This window comes from Anser anser, assembly GCF_964211835.1.
Source record: "Anser anser genome assembly, chromosome: 2".
NCBI lineage: Eukaryota > Metazoa > Chordata > Aves > Anseriformes > Anatidae > Anser > Anser anser.
Window position 1 is genome coordinate 73,921,690 of NC_139721.1, and position 14,990 is coordinate 73,936,679.

At 36.1% G+C, this 14,990-nt stretch overlaps 1 long non-coding RNA gene across 3 annotated transcripts in view; it reads right to left on the reverse strand.

Annotated features, from left to right (window-relative positions):
- The window catches only part of LOC310894739, a 73,068-nt gene that overhangs the window by 41,020 nt on the left and 17,058 nt on the right, over positions 1 to 14,990 (reverse strand). For 2 of the 3 annotated variants that reach the window (XR_014580128.1, XR_014580129.1), the window contains exon 2: positions 2,299 to 2,401. This is a non-coding gene — a long non-coding RNA (uncharacterized lncRNA). Of the gene's footprint in view, positions 1 to 1,244; positions 1,341 to 2,298; positions 2,402 to 14,990 lie in introns of all 3 variants that reach the window. The other variant, XR_014580130.1, reaches the window with a different exon arrangement.

The following is a 14,990-nucleotide window of genomic DNA, read 5'->3' on the forward strand; positions in this document are numbered from 1 at the left end:
TCTGTAACTGTTAAAGCAGACCTGTGATTCAGTCCTGAGCTGCGGAAACATCACCAGAAGCAGACAGACATAATATGTCCGATACTGTCCTCATCTGTTATTTGCTCAAAGGGTGCTGCAGGTATGGGGATATGGGCTAATCTGACAGATTTAAGGACATCACTGCCACAAACAATTTCAAAGATATTATATTTTACAACTGTCAAGTTCAATATTTTCTTTCAGAGAGTAAATAATACTTTGTTTATGATGGAGGGAAAAAGTTAAATATATTGACAATCTATTGACAAAATATACTGAAAATGAGTAGTTTCAAGGCAGTTTGTGAAAACAAAAAGAAGAAAAAAAAAACCCTTCTCTTAAAAAAAAAAAAAAAAGCTTGAACATTCCTTTGGACAGCAAATGCATTCTTCTAGAAGTCACTATCTAGAAAAAGGGTCAAATGCAGATGTGTTAAAAATGCTATGATAAGAAACTGTCACTAGCATTGTAATCTACAGAAATGCCAGTAGGGATACCATTCCAGGATGTTGTTCTAAGTTACCTATTTCTAGCCTTACAAGCAGAAAGCCATACTGCCAGGTAGGGCTTGTTTATGTTTGTTATATAGGGGAGCTATGGCACGCTAAACAAGAGCACAAACTTTAAGCATGCTGGCTGCTCTCAATCTTCATGGACATGGGCATACTCAATGGGCAACCTACAGATCTTCTGTACTAAATCGCACTCATGTGCTTTGAAATGTGGAATCACTGGTGTGCTGTAAAGCTCATCTACCTGCTTGCTGAGTTATGACTTCCTCAGGCAGAAAAGCTGATTTGGTATGATCACCTGCATGACAGTGCTCTGCAGCCAGCACATGGTATAGAGGCTGTGCAACCACTATTTAAAGGAGCATGAGGCAAATATACCTAAATGCATAGTACTATTGGGAAGACAGGAAAAGGGGGAAGTGGACTCTAGCCTCCTTTAGTGCTGCTGAATAGTATCCATATCTGCAGGTGTCAGTAAGTTCATGAAATCCTTCCTTAAATATTTTACTGTTGGGATAGGTACCACTTGGAAGTATCCCCGTCAGACACCACTATTTCATAAACTGGCTAGCATTTTGTAAAGGCAGCAGCAGCATTTTTGGGGGTGCTGGTATGTGTGCAGTATGTATTTTGCATATGAAGAGCAGCAGACTGTTCAAAGAGATGGCTGAGATTTGGCCCATGTATGGCTTCTGTCTCCATGCTATTTACCTGCCACCGTGGTCTGCACAGAGAGGCCGATTGCTAATCTGTGACACCAGTTCATGCTCTTCCTTTGGACATAGGCTCAATCTGCAAAGGCTGGATCTGCCCAAAATCCAAGGGTATGTTCCCATAACGTAAATTAAAAAAAAAAAAAAAAAGTCAGTTTATTGGCCAATGGCTTCCTGACACTTTCAAGAAACGTTTAATTATGGGTACTATAATCAGACAGTTGTTTATCTCCATATTCAGCATACGTTGATCATTTCCTCACAATGTGAAACATAGCTGGTACAGTTGATTTAGCCTCTGACTGGCTGACAAAACATCACCAACTCATGGCTAAAACCTGTTGTTTATCAAATAGTTCTCCACAGGCATTTGTGTATCTCAGCGTTTTGTTTCACCTCAAGGCAGGTGATCCCATACCCTTTTTAGAAATACCAATATCTAGAGTTCCTAGGTTTAATGTTCACTTTAAAAAAGGATTGTAGGCTGAAGTGGGACATGATAAAGACTTTGTGATGAATACATCCCATCTAAATTTTCACTCATCCAAAAGCAAAGAAGTCACCCTGACTTCATGAGGTGTTTGCTTGGCTGGAGAAATGCAGTTAGTCTTTCAAAGTCTCAGAACTTTTTTGTTAAGCCCAAACAAGCTTTCACAAGTCACTTAACTAAATTACTAGGATTACACTCTCTTACTGAACATGATTAAAGGTCAACAATGTAGCTGCAGAGTGCTATAAGGGAGTAGGTTAAAAGGGCTTTTAATAGGACAGGGGCTGTCATTGTTAAACAAAATCAGTTTGAAGTCATTTTACATCTAGTAATTGTCTCTGCAATTAGAAAGATTACTTCTGTCTGTTGGGATAAGCCTCATAGTACCGAGGAGATGTGTGCTTATCTCTTGTTTTGCTCACTTTCTCATCTCTTTTTAAAATTTATCCAGATTTCATGTAAAACAGATATAATAACAAAATAAGAGTAGGTATAGACTCTCTCTCCTCTTCAAAAACAAACTGGCCCCTCATACTATCAATGTTTGCCCGTATGAACTTACCAGTTTTTTCCTCGCTCTGCTGTCAAGCACTTTGTTTGACTCCTCTTCCCTTGCAGTTCCTTATGGACACTACCTCCTAGCTGACAGGGGTTTCATTTCTCTCCTAGAATAAAGGCAAAACAAGAAGCATTTGTGAAGAATTGGGCTGAATATGCTGTTCTAGCTAGGGGAAAAATAAAAGGAAAACAAAACAACAGCAAAACATATAAAACTTATGACCTCACAGGTCAAAAAAAATAATAATAACAACAACAACAAAAAAAACACCTTTGGTGAAGTTTCCTGGACTTAGGAGGAGAGTTGCTAAAACACATACTCCCTAAATTTGGAAAATCTGTTCACAAAAATACTTACAAATGCAATTTGCACGAAACTATCCAAAGTAATTAAAGCAAAATGAAATTATTAACTAATGACCAACAAGCACTTTAAACAACAGAGCACATGTTGTCTGTCTGATGCAATTCATTATCGTTTAGCACACATACAATGTGCAGATGTCATATAATGTAGGTTGGTGAAAGATTTAAATCATGGTGAGGAAAGAGTCTTAGGATATCCACATTTCTTTGTTTGCAATTTGCTTTTATTACATAAGTGATAACAGGTAAGAGGAGATACCTGGTTATTTGAAAACAGGTGTATCTGCAAATATCTAAAAGGCATCCACTAAACTTGTGTTTTGGTAACTGCTAGTAATAAATTATATTAACTACTCAGCTTCCTTTAGTAGTCCTGAGAAATTCACAGTCATGGGATTGAGCTTTTAGAAATCTACATTTATAAAGTGCTTGCACACTCCTGGAGCAATTAGGGTTAGCTATGCAAATGTCTCACTAAAACCCTGGTTTTCTCTCAGACAGAGCCCTACATAGCTACATGTGAGCTCTAAAGATGGTCATGTTCAATTTGTTGAATTCAATGCTCACCAAACTTTGAAGTTTCCAGGAGACAATATATTTGTTGAATCAGCCTCCTGATCTTCCACTGGCTGTAACCAGGGCTTTGTCAACAACTAGGAAAACTAGCATCATAGCCAGGTTTAGTATTTCTGTTGTTATCACTCACTCTGTAACTGAGAGTAAATCACCCCAGGAATCCCCCACAAAATAAATAAATAAATAAATAAATAAATAAATAAATAAATAAATAAGAATTAACACAGCATATGCAGATAATCAGGCCCCTGTGTTTTAACAACCTTTAACTTCTAACATTGTCATAAATACTATGGTAGATGAGTTTAGTGTTTTCCTGGTCAGAGTGACCAAATCAAAAGGTTTGGATGATGAACAAATACAAAAATAGTAAGTCATCAAGAGCTCTCACAGGTAATTTCCACGGCTTTACAGGTCTGTAAGCAACAGTGTGATGCAGAAGATAGTCTTAAGCTGGAAATCAAGCTACAAAATAGAAATGTCACATATGTCCCTACATGTTTTATCTTAAATATTTACAATAAAAACATGCTGTCTGAGGCATCAGAGTCAAAACTATCCTGCCAATTTACCACCTACTCAAACAGGATTATGAAACGGTATCACTGTTTGGCTCATTCCCCTGTGTAGCTCACTTCATACTCTATAAACATACAAGCAGCTTCCACTTTCTTTTAAGAATGCAAGAAGAGTTTTCCCCCTCCTTTTTTCTTTTTTTTTTTTTTAAGTTAAAAAACTTATGTTTAGAGTGCTCATTAAGGAAAACTGAGACTGGTTTCAATCATCCTGAAGAAACCATCCTCAGCTCTTTTCTCTACCTACAAAGAGGCAAATTGACATCTGCTCCAGCCCAGCAGGGTGAAATAATCATTAAATTAAAGGTTGCACTCCATTTTGTGGAACTTTCTACACACCAACATCCTTCCAAGATGTTACAAAAAAATTGAAAACTCTTAACAAGGAAGACAATGCAACAGGGGACAGCTGAGAGTTCCTGCTTTTCCTTAAATACACAGTTTCTGTAGGTTATCTTGTGACCATCTATCTATACATTGTTCATACCACCTTCCTGCAGAAGAAGCAGAATAAAACTTCCTTTACCACTTCCTGATTCAACGCTGTAACTTGTAGACTACAGCATACCAACAGAAGCGGAGAAAACCTTCCTACTCCAATGTTCATGGTCACCAATTAGTGGTTCAAGCCCCAGAAAAGAAGAAAATAAGAATATAACTTCAGAAGTGATTTCAGGACCATGGTAGTGATAATAGTAATTTCCTTTATAAGTCTCCAGAGGGACAATATTGAAAGATAAATCCTGAGTCATAGGATTTCAGGCTTCATCTTATACTACATATCTGTATACCAAGTAAGCTGACGAGATGATCTACTGAGTGTACTGCCTTTGGTGATCCCATTCAGAGTCAGCTAATTCTCCCTTTATACAGGAGGCCTAGGCAATAACTGATGGGTTTGGATTCTTCTGTCTTATCAGGCATTTGAAAGAGTGATGTTGCTTTATCTGGCTTATAGATTTTGTAGTCCCCTCGAAGCCTGACCCAAAGTCCACAGGGTGCCTATTCTTTCAGTGGTTCAGGTTCCAAGTCAATCCCAATGACATCAGCAAGTGCAAAGGCAGCAGAGTTATCCTCTCATTCTGCTACACCTCTTAATCTTGCCAGCATTTGGACAAAGATGCAACCACCCAGAGTTTTCAGTCAAATAAAAAATAAACTATATCTCTGCTTTTTAGGCACATAGGCTTGTAAAGTTATGCTGACTCAAGCTGGCTATGAGAGAGAAAAACAACAGAGGGCTCTCTAAAAGCATAAAGTTACTCTCTCTGCTATTATATGGAAAATAAAAGGGCTAATGACTTCTGAGCTGAAATACTTGTATTGATGATTATTTTCTGGCTGGGTCACTGGTCTCTGCTAACAAAAAATTGCACAGATAACCATATGTGAAATATCTTAGATTAATCTGTTAAATAAGAACCAGTAAGCCCCATAGTATAAAGAAACGATGATTCTTAAGTGTTAGGAAATGTTCAAATGTAACTCATGATGCTTGTAGCAAATACATTCTTAAATATAGTTGGAGAGACTCTGACAATTCCTTTTTCTCTTGGTAGGCATTAATGAAGCTCCAGGACAGCCCCTCAATAGATCAGAATTATCTGTCTAAAAGAAAAATAAAATGTTTCATATCAAATTGCTTTGGTGAACATTTCTGAGCTTCTCTAGTTATGATACTGAAGAGGTCAGTCTAGATATGACACTGAAGAGGTCACCAGAGATGAGAAATTATGCTGCCAAACATAATTCTTTGAGAGTTCAAGAAGGCAAAAGAACAAACATTAAATATGCAAGTATTTCCAGAAAGACATAGCTTTGACAGTGCTGTCTAAATGAGTAAACAAAAGCAAGTAAAATTGGAACAAGCTGATAAACTAGCCTTTTTTTTTCTTTCTTTCTTTCTTTCTTTCTCTTTCTTTCTTTCTTTCTCTTTTTCTCTCTTTCTTTCTCTCTTTCTTTCTTTTTCTTAATTTCTTCCTTCCTTCCTTCCGTCCTTCCTTCCTTCCTTTCTTCCTTTCTCTTTCTTTCTTTCTTTCCTTCCTTCCTTCCTTCTTTCCTTCTTTCCTTCTTTCCTTCTTTCCTTCTTTCTTTCTTTTTTCCTTCTTTCTTTCTTTCTTTCTTTCTTTCTTTCTGTCTTTCTTTCTTTCTGTCTGTCTTTCTTTCTTTCTTTCCTTCCTTCCTTCTTTCTTTCCTTCTTTCTTTCCTTCCTTCTTTCTTTCTCTTTTCTTTTTCTTTTTTCTTCTTTTATGTCTCTCTGGTTGTATCAACAGGACTATCAAAACTGCCACTCAACAAGCAATTTTCTCTAGAGAAAATGAGAGCCAAGACATAATATTAAACAGGTGGCTGGAACCTGTGTTTTCACCATTCATCAGCTGAAGAGAGGCTGCTCGCTTCCTAAAGTGAGGCTGTGCCTTTCTCTTTACAAGCAACCACATAGATTCTGGGATTCCATGGAAGGTAAAAGTGAATAAAAATGAAGTCTTTTCTGTTCAAATCCCAAAGTTAACCTAAGATAAACCCTGAGGATTAGCGAACAGCCCTCTGCTACAATAGTTTTGTTGGTGGTGAGTTTTTTTCTCCTGCTAGAAGAAATAACACAGACCATCCGAAGATCTGAAAATGCTGGGCTGAATATGTATAATAGACAATCCCATAAGAATGCCAGCTGTGCATTTATGGATGGATGAAAAGTACAGGCTGTTAGCTGTGCAGTCATTTTCTTAGAGATATTAAGATCTGCTGCTAAAAAGCAGGAAAACAGTCACACAGTCTGCAGCTGACAAGCTCTATTGATGAAGGGCTGTTTTGTTGTTGTTTTCAGAAGCTTGTTTTCTTGACATCTGAGGAAACAGGAAGGAGACAAGGGATTGACATGACTGGTGAGTTAGACTGAAATAAATTCATATCAATTATATATATATATATTTATGGGGGATGACAAAAAAGACTCTAGGCTGGTGATCCTGAGGAGAGCATGAATCAGTAAAACTGCCTGTGTTCCTTCTGGGTCAGCATGGGAGATTGTGCAGGATGCGTGTTACAACAGTTTCAAGACAAAATGCTGATAGACATGTCTATGATGATGAAACAAAGCAGTTTTGGTGTTTTGATACAAATGGAGGGGGAGGCAAAACTCCATGGTGGGTTTTATTTCCCCCTTCCATCCGTCCGTCCATCCATTCATCCATCCATCCACATAGGCTCGGTGGGGCAATCACACAGCACGTAGGTGGCTGACTGCCAGCACAGTGTAACATCATGCTCCCTGGGTAATGTAGTGTCAAAAATAAGGCCTAGGAGAAACAGCAACGAGTTTGACCAGGCTGTTAGATCTATTCCAGTCCTGTCAAAAATGTTTCCTTTGATACTTCAAAAACACAGTAGGAGAGAGACTGATCAGGTACTAGGTAAGCACACCTCTGTCTTGGTGGTGGGACTGAAGGAAACTCTAACCTTTGAGGGCATTGAAGCTGCCAGAGAGCTTCCCCATGCATTCCACATGTTTTGTCTTCTCCAAAGTGAATTGATTCACTTCACTCTTCTGCTCAGTGTCTGTCAGAAGTTTATATTTAATTTAGTCTTTAATAGATCAAGGACGGCTTCAGAATATTTGTGAAGCTTTCATTGATTAATCTGAAAACAAAATGTCACGATCTTTAAGACATAATTCTAGGACAGATCTGTCTGTTACTGATGTAATTTAAATTTTCATTTAGTGTGACAGCACTCGGTCATAGTCTTGTTTAATTTACCTTCAGTTAAAGTGTTGTTATATTCCACCAGAAACATTGGATTATATCAGAGCTGAGTACATTGAGGATTTATACAACCTTATTTATCCAAAAGGAAAAGGAAAAGACATATATATCAACAGAGGAAAAGGTTCTCTTCACTTCTTTAAAAAATTAGTGCACAAATAACTTTGGCGCAGGCACACAACAAAGCTTCCTTCCATGAAGTGCACATGCACACAGAAATCATCGTTCTTCATTGACTAAGGCTGCTGACAGTTCAGAAGGTACTGGCTGAATCTTGTTTGATGTCATATCATCTGCCTCTTCTTTCTCCTGAGGTTTAACACTTTGGGGTAGCTTTTCAGCAGAGAGGTAAGCTGAGAAGGTTTGTTAACATATGCCTGCTGGCCCATGCCTGTTTTGCCTGATGAACTACTTAGCTGAAGAACTGAAAAGTGCTGAAGTTGGCTGTCACTCAGGAACAAAAACATTACTTGGTCTTTTACCATTTCATCTTGATTATGACATTCTTTCTGTGTACGTTTTTTCTTAATCATTAACGACCTTCTGAGACAAATTCTCCTCATTAATATCTAGGAAGTTCAGGAATTATTATAATCAGGCAACTTGTGCAGAGACAGGTGATCTGATGAGCTGGAGAGAATCTCACCACTGCAGAATCATCACAGATTATGTTCTTGTAAATTTAGCAGGGATTTTCAACCACTCTCTCACATTATTAGCTAAATTCAATGAATACTCACCATTTTACTACTATGGGATTCAAAGCAAGGTGTCTTTAAGCCCCAGGATATGCAATCCCAGTAAACTGAAGCCTGCTTAAGACCTTCAGCAGATTTCAGTAAGCAGCTCCCTTATGGCCTTGTAACATCCACACCTTGTTCTTATACATTGGGACTGATTTACCAAGGTGTAATGGGAATACTACTGTAAAATGAACCGTACACAAATGTTCCTGCTACAACTGAATTGTAACTACAGAATTCCAGCAAAATAGTATTTTAAACAGGATCAATTAATAAGACTATGCAACTGTTAACAAAATTTCTAATTCACTAAAGGACAAATGACAAAAGACCTTTTCAGATGAGCATTTAAATTTAATGCATATGTTATCTATGGAAACTGAATTGATTAACTGGGAAAAACAAAAGTCACAAACTGCAAGGAGAGTCATGTGGCAAACAGTGAGTGCTAACAATATATATATATAACCTCCCATTAATCTGAGCTGTAAGTGTTTTCATGTCCTAGTGGAAACTTTAAGGGTTAGAGTTTTATGTGAAAGAAGTAAAAATATTTTTCTCTTATCACACCTAGTTATGTTCCATCATTAATTCAATTTTCTGAATTTGGCCCAAGAAGAGGTTTCACTAAACAAAGTGAATAGTGGTGATGTTGACTTTAGAGAGGCTTATTTTTCTATTCTTTACAGAAACATGCTTCTTAAGCATGTAAGAATTAGTCTTGACAAGTGTGTTTATTAGGTGAACTGAATGGTGGGTCTACTACTGTGTGGAAGCTAACCATTACTCAAAAAGTTTGTATTGCTCGTTTATTGGGTAGGAAACAAAGATACAATAGGATAGAAGATTCTGGTTGTTTGCAAGAATTTCTTTGTTAGTAATCTATAACACCAAGTTTTAATAAAATTATTTCTGTGCCCTTATGGTAAATGACTGTTTGGGTAAATCTGATCTAAATATAAATACTGATTTTATAGAAAATAAACTCCAAATCACAAAGCTATGAACATGTACAGCAGATTAAGTATAGAAGGTGCATTTAAGGTTATGACTCTGGATTTTTTCCTGAGGTGACATAAATTGACAAAACAATGCCTTAATCACCAGAACACAAAGAAAAGTACAGATTGTATCAGCCAAGCAAAGTTTTTTATTCTCTCCTTTTTTTTTTTTTTTAATAGTTAAGATCTCAAAATTGACTTTTGTTTTACAAACTGCTAGTATTATTTTAGAACAAGAGATCAGAGAATAATGGAATAAAGAATATGAATATTTGCTTGGTCCTGGTTAAATCAAGCTCATCTGTTAGATGTGGACCTGTGCATACCTATTGCATGTAGCAACGAGAAACCTGAAGTCTTTCAGGCAGCCCCCACTTTGGTAATGCTACCAGAAAATACAGACCAATTTCAAAACCACTTATGTGTCACGTGGTGCAGCCCTTCTATCATGACAGAAATAGCAGACTATCTCTAAACTTCTTGGAAAAGGCTCAGATATGTTCCTTTTTGCTCCAAAGCCTAAGAACTCTCACACTAGTTTTGAAATCAGCAGGGGGCAATCTGAAAGAGGAAAGAAACCACACTTGGGTCATACATCAATTTGTTTTTCCTAATTCAAAAGAGTTCAGTTATCATTTTAGTGTGATTTATCAGAATAAGGTTCTGTAATATGTGGCATATTGATCTATTAAGTTAATATTAGAGTTTAACAGCCACAAAATGTCACACCCACTATTGGCAATCTTTATTATATATTCTGATATTATTTCTTTGATATCCAAGTGATAACTACCTTTGTTTACTTTGTAGTATGGACTTTCCTCTGGAGGCTAGCTTTGAGTAACACATTCTTTTCATTACTTGCAGCAAAATGTGGACATTTGATCAGACTTCTTTTTCTGTATCTAAAGAATTTGTATTGGGATATACAATGTGCCAAAGATAATTTGATACCATTCATATTTGATTGCTTTGTCAGCTTGAGTTTGAAAGGAAAACAACATCTGCCTGTTGCCAAAGTCCATTTCCCTTTGAACCATGCTTGGATAAAACTCACAGCTGAAGCAATTTACAGCATGAAAAAAATCATTGTTTCATGTATAAAACAGTTTTTTGTACCTTTCACAGTTTGTAGTGTGCTTTAAATAGTGGAGAAAATACTAGATTTCTATCAGAATATCAAGCTCCTTCGGTTTTAAAAGTCATTTTGTAATTCTAAGTTCGTATGTAATATGTTTGTACTTCTTCACCAAGTCCAAATAGGATAAATAAGTGAGCACTGGTGTCTGAAGGCATCACAGTCAACCCTCTCCAAATGGAGGAAAACAAACAAACAAACAAACCATAAGAGCAGCAAAACCTGCATGGGGGAGACACCCTTTCAGTAAGAACTCAACAGTTAATGTTCTGCTCAGGTGTCAAGAGCGCTTAAGAGCATGGAAGCATGGGACTGTTTGTTTCTCTTCTTCATTAACAAATTCACGGTCTTTATTACTGTGCAGTGCATATGACACTCAGTTGACTGCTATTTCCCCAACTCACATCTCTCTGAACAATGATTATAACTGCCTGACCCAAACCTTAATGGCTTTAACATCCTGAATGATCAACAAAATATCACAGAATACCATACTGTCAATGAATCTAAAGGAAAGGCACTATAAAGAACATATAAAAAGAAATATATTCCATTATTCATTACTGAGATTCCATTTGATAAACAGTGAGTGAGTATGAACTGATAGAAAAAGTATCCTATTTTGTTAAATCAGCTTTATCCATTGGGAATTAAATGTATTTTAATTCTATTGGGGTCATAATTTCCATCTATGAACAAGATAGACCTTTGAGTTGATATTGAATTTGGACCTGCATAAACTCATTATGACCGTTCATCAATGGTGATGAATATAGGTCATAATAGCATTGTCATACGTTAATATATATATATAGAGAGAGAGAAAATTAGTGAAAATGCTAAAACAAATGATAAGTAGACTAAAAAAAGACTGTGACTTCTTTAAAACATCTCCTAGTAGTGGAAATTGTAATTTATTTCAAATTAATTTCACATACAATATTAAAAACATTTATCCCACTTCTTTATGAATGACAATTTGAATATTTTTTAAACCTCAATACAGTTATTTACACTACTGTGCAGTCAAGGTGAGATAACAATGTTAAGATAGAATAGTTCAGTTGGAAGGACCTGCAAAGATCATATAGGCCAACTGTACTTTAGTGCTAAACAAAAGTTAAAATGTATTTCTGAGGACATTATCCAAATGCCTCTTGAACACTGACAGGCATGGGGCATCAACCACCTCTCTAGGAAGCCTGTTACAGTGTTTGACCACCCTCATAGAGAAGAAATTTTTCCTCATGCCCAGTCTGAATCTCCCATAGCGTAGCTTTGTGCCATTCCCTCACATTCAAATGTACATTTACTCTTCCAGTCTTATTCCACCTTGTATATTAGTGTATTAATGTTGTCCAATCTCATCAGCACAATAACAGAAATAATTGCTGGATATCTCACAGTTTCAACTTTTGTAAAATACTGTTTCTAGCAGAGTTAACAAAACTGGAGACAAATGCAGGGAGTGAACCTTCCTTTAGAAAACTGCTGATGGTGACAACCGCCCCCCCCAAAACAAACAAACAAACAAACAAACAAAAATATATATATGTATATATACACACACGTGCTGTTCTTATTCATAAAATGAAAGAAAAAAAAAGCATCCTACAAGTGATGGTAAAGAAAGAAAAATGTCTGCATGTATGTCAGTGTATTTCCTTGGGATCCACACCCTCATATGACTTTAGACACAAGGGCTGAAACACAATGTACTAGATTTTGACACTGGTATTTGTTTCTTAGATGTGGCTAGGATAGTTTAATTTACTACCTCCTCTTTTGTATGTTTATTTCATGAAGAAACAAGAGACCTTCTGATAGTTGTTTTTTTGTTGTTGTTTATTTGTTTTTCTCTGGTACATGGTGAAAGTACATTTTGTCTTTAGGGGAGGCCTTTCTCTGTTTGTACTTCTAATAACGTCTCAAAAACAATTCCATACAATACAATTACAGTTTTCCCTGACCTAACTTGCACTTGAGCCGTTCTCCTTGTATTTAGGAAAGCCAGTATCAGTTATCCGTCGTAATATTTTATATATTTAGCCAAGAACACTTACTCGACTCTGTGAAGCACTGATGTCACTTAGTCATATTAAACTTAATATTATATTGATGTATTTCATGAAATAATGAAATAATACTTTCAGAGTACACAGTTTCACTTCTTTTCTAATACTATGTTTTCATAGATCTGTTTCCAATAAAGATGGCTACAGACAGCAGCTAAATTAGACTAAAGAGATTAATACAATATAGAGTTTCTCACCTTTAAATAATTCAGGTACTTCTGACTGTGACCAAAATTCATTGCCATCTGTTAGTAAGTAGATATAATTTAGTTAAATATGGCATTCCTTTCTTACTGGACAGCTGTCCACTTAAACCATGGCACCCCGTGTTGAAAAAATCAGCACAAACACCAGTAAATGGATGAACATGGAGTTTTATCCCTATCCAGAATCTATCAAGAACATAAATAGTTATACATATATTTAACAGAAACTATTTTCTCATATTTTTAGAAATGTATGTCATAGAAAAAAATGTAGTTAAATAATTATGACCTAGCTTGCTTTATACCAGTATCTCAAACTGCAGACTTTACACATTGCTAGGTGAACTTTAATCTCAAAATTTCTCATTTCCCTAAGATTATCAGATCTTTTTTATTTTTAATTCTAAACCAAGTTATTTAACTAGCATTATTGGACCTTCAGAAACTCTACGTGACATTCACAAACCCATTGGTGGAATTTCAGGCACTAGAGTATCACATTCACTTCACATTCTCTTTTCACAGTTTAACTAAGCATGAATGAGGATGACCCTGTTCTGCAGTGGGTGGAATATGCCATCACAAGGGGCTGATCAAAATTGTTAGAACCCAAGTATGTTTGACTCGGTGGATACAACAGAAATATTGAATAAGGACTTCTTGATCCTAACAAACTTTCCCAATATTACTCAAAAATATATTTTATTATCACTCTTCTTGTGCCTCAGCACCTTGGATCTGCAGGAGCAGAGTAATCCACATTCAATGGATGGAATTAAGGTATTTTACTGAATGCAAAAACATACACATTTAAAACAGAGAGCAGAAAATCTCTTGCTGCTGGTAGCTGAGGAGAAGAGAGACTTATGTCACTACTGTAATCCACCATGATCACCTGAGCAACTGCTTCTCTTTAGCAATACCAGCTTCATATTTACATTAAGGGATTTGACTGGTAACTGTTTAACTTGAAAAAAAATTGCTCTTTAGCCGCTTAAAAAAAAAAAAGTCATAGAAGCACTATTATAACTATACTATACCTCATGCATGTGCTTCTCAACTTCAGGGACTTTCCTCTGAAACTAGAGCTAGCCAGGAGGCCTATGCGTGATCACTGCCAATTAAAAACATTCTCATTACTTCCCATGAATCATTACAACATCACTCATTGAAGCCTGGAGTTTTCAACAGTTACATGCATTATCTGTAAGCTTTCTCCTACTAGTAGCTTTTCTATATTCATCCCTAATGAAGATTTTTCATGTGGTAGAAAAACTTGCATTTCAGTTTCCAGCATAACAATGCATATTAAATGCAGCCAGAACCTATAAGGCAAAAGTGTAAAACCTTTTTGGTAAAATATTAGTGAAGATAAAGTTTGCTGGTTTAGGTCTTCCTTCTAATTTGTTTGCTGCTGCTACTCTTCTATGAAGTTAATGTCACTTGTCCATTTTTAGTTTTATACATTGTCCATCATTCTTTGCATATTAAGTAATGTTAGGATCACAAGAATCAGTTCTCCCATGGGAATAGCTTGGCTTTGCTGCTGCCACTACTAAAAATACTGTTCCATACCAAGTACATACTCATCCCTGCTCTGATTATTCTTCTAATCCTACTTAAGATCTAATTAATCCTCCTCACTTGTACAAAAGGGACAAGAAAATGGATCTCTAGAGCTGTAGAATGATAGTTCAGGTATAGTGCATATATAGTGCATATATAGTGCATATATTTACTGTGCAAAGTTAAAAATAATAAAAATAAAAATCAACGCATTTTAAAGATTTAAGCAATCTGTTAAGGACTATCATTTTAATGATTATTTTGATAAACAGGAAAAGGAGTGAGGATAACAACAAAAAGCAGCATACAATAAATGATCAGCCTTACCGCAAAAGCAACACAAACAAGCCTTTTCAGAAAAGGGACATTTTATTTCATTTTATTGGTTTTACTACCAAATTTCAATTTCTCGTTTAAGAAAATGTCTTTACTATTTTAAATGTAGAGACATAACAAAACGTATCCAATATGATTTTGGAGTTTATTTTTTTTACTTGAGATTACTTATTCAAAGCTGCTTAAGATCCTCCAACTGAAATAGATTATAGAGACTTTTGGTTTTATTGTTGTTATAAATTCTGTCATAATATAGGTCTGTCAGCTTTATTGTTTATACATGTTATGATTCAGAAATTATAACTCAGCAGTTCTTGTGTACTTTGATTTCTATTTCATGGACTTTGTCG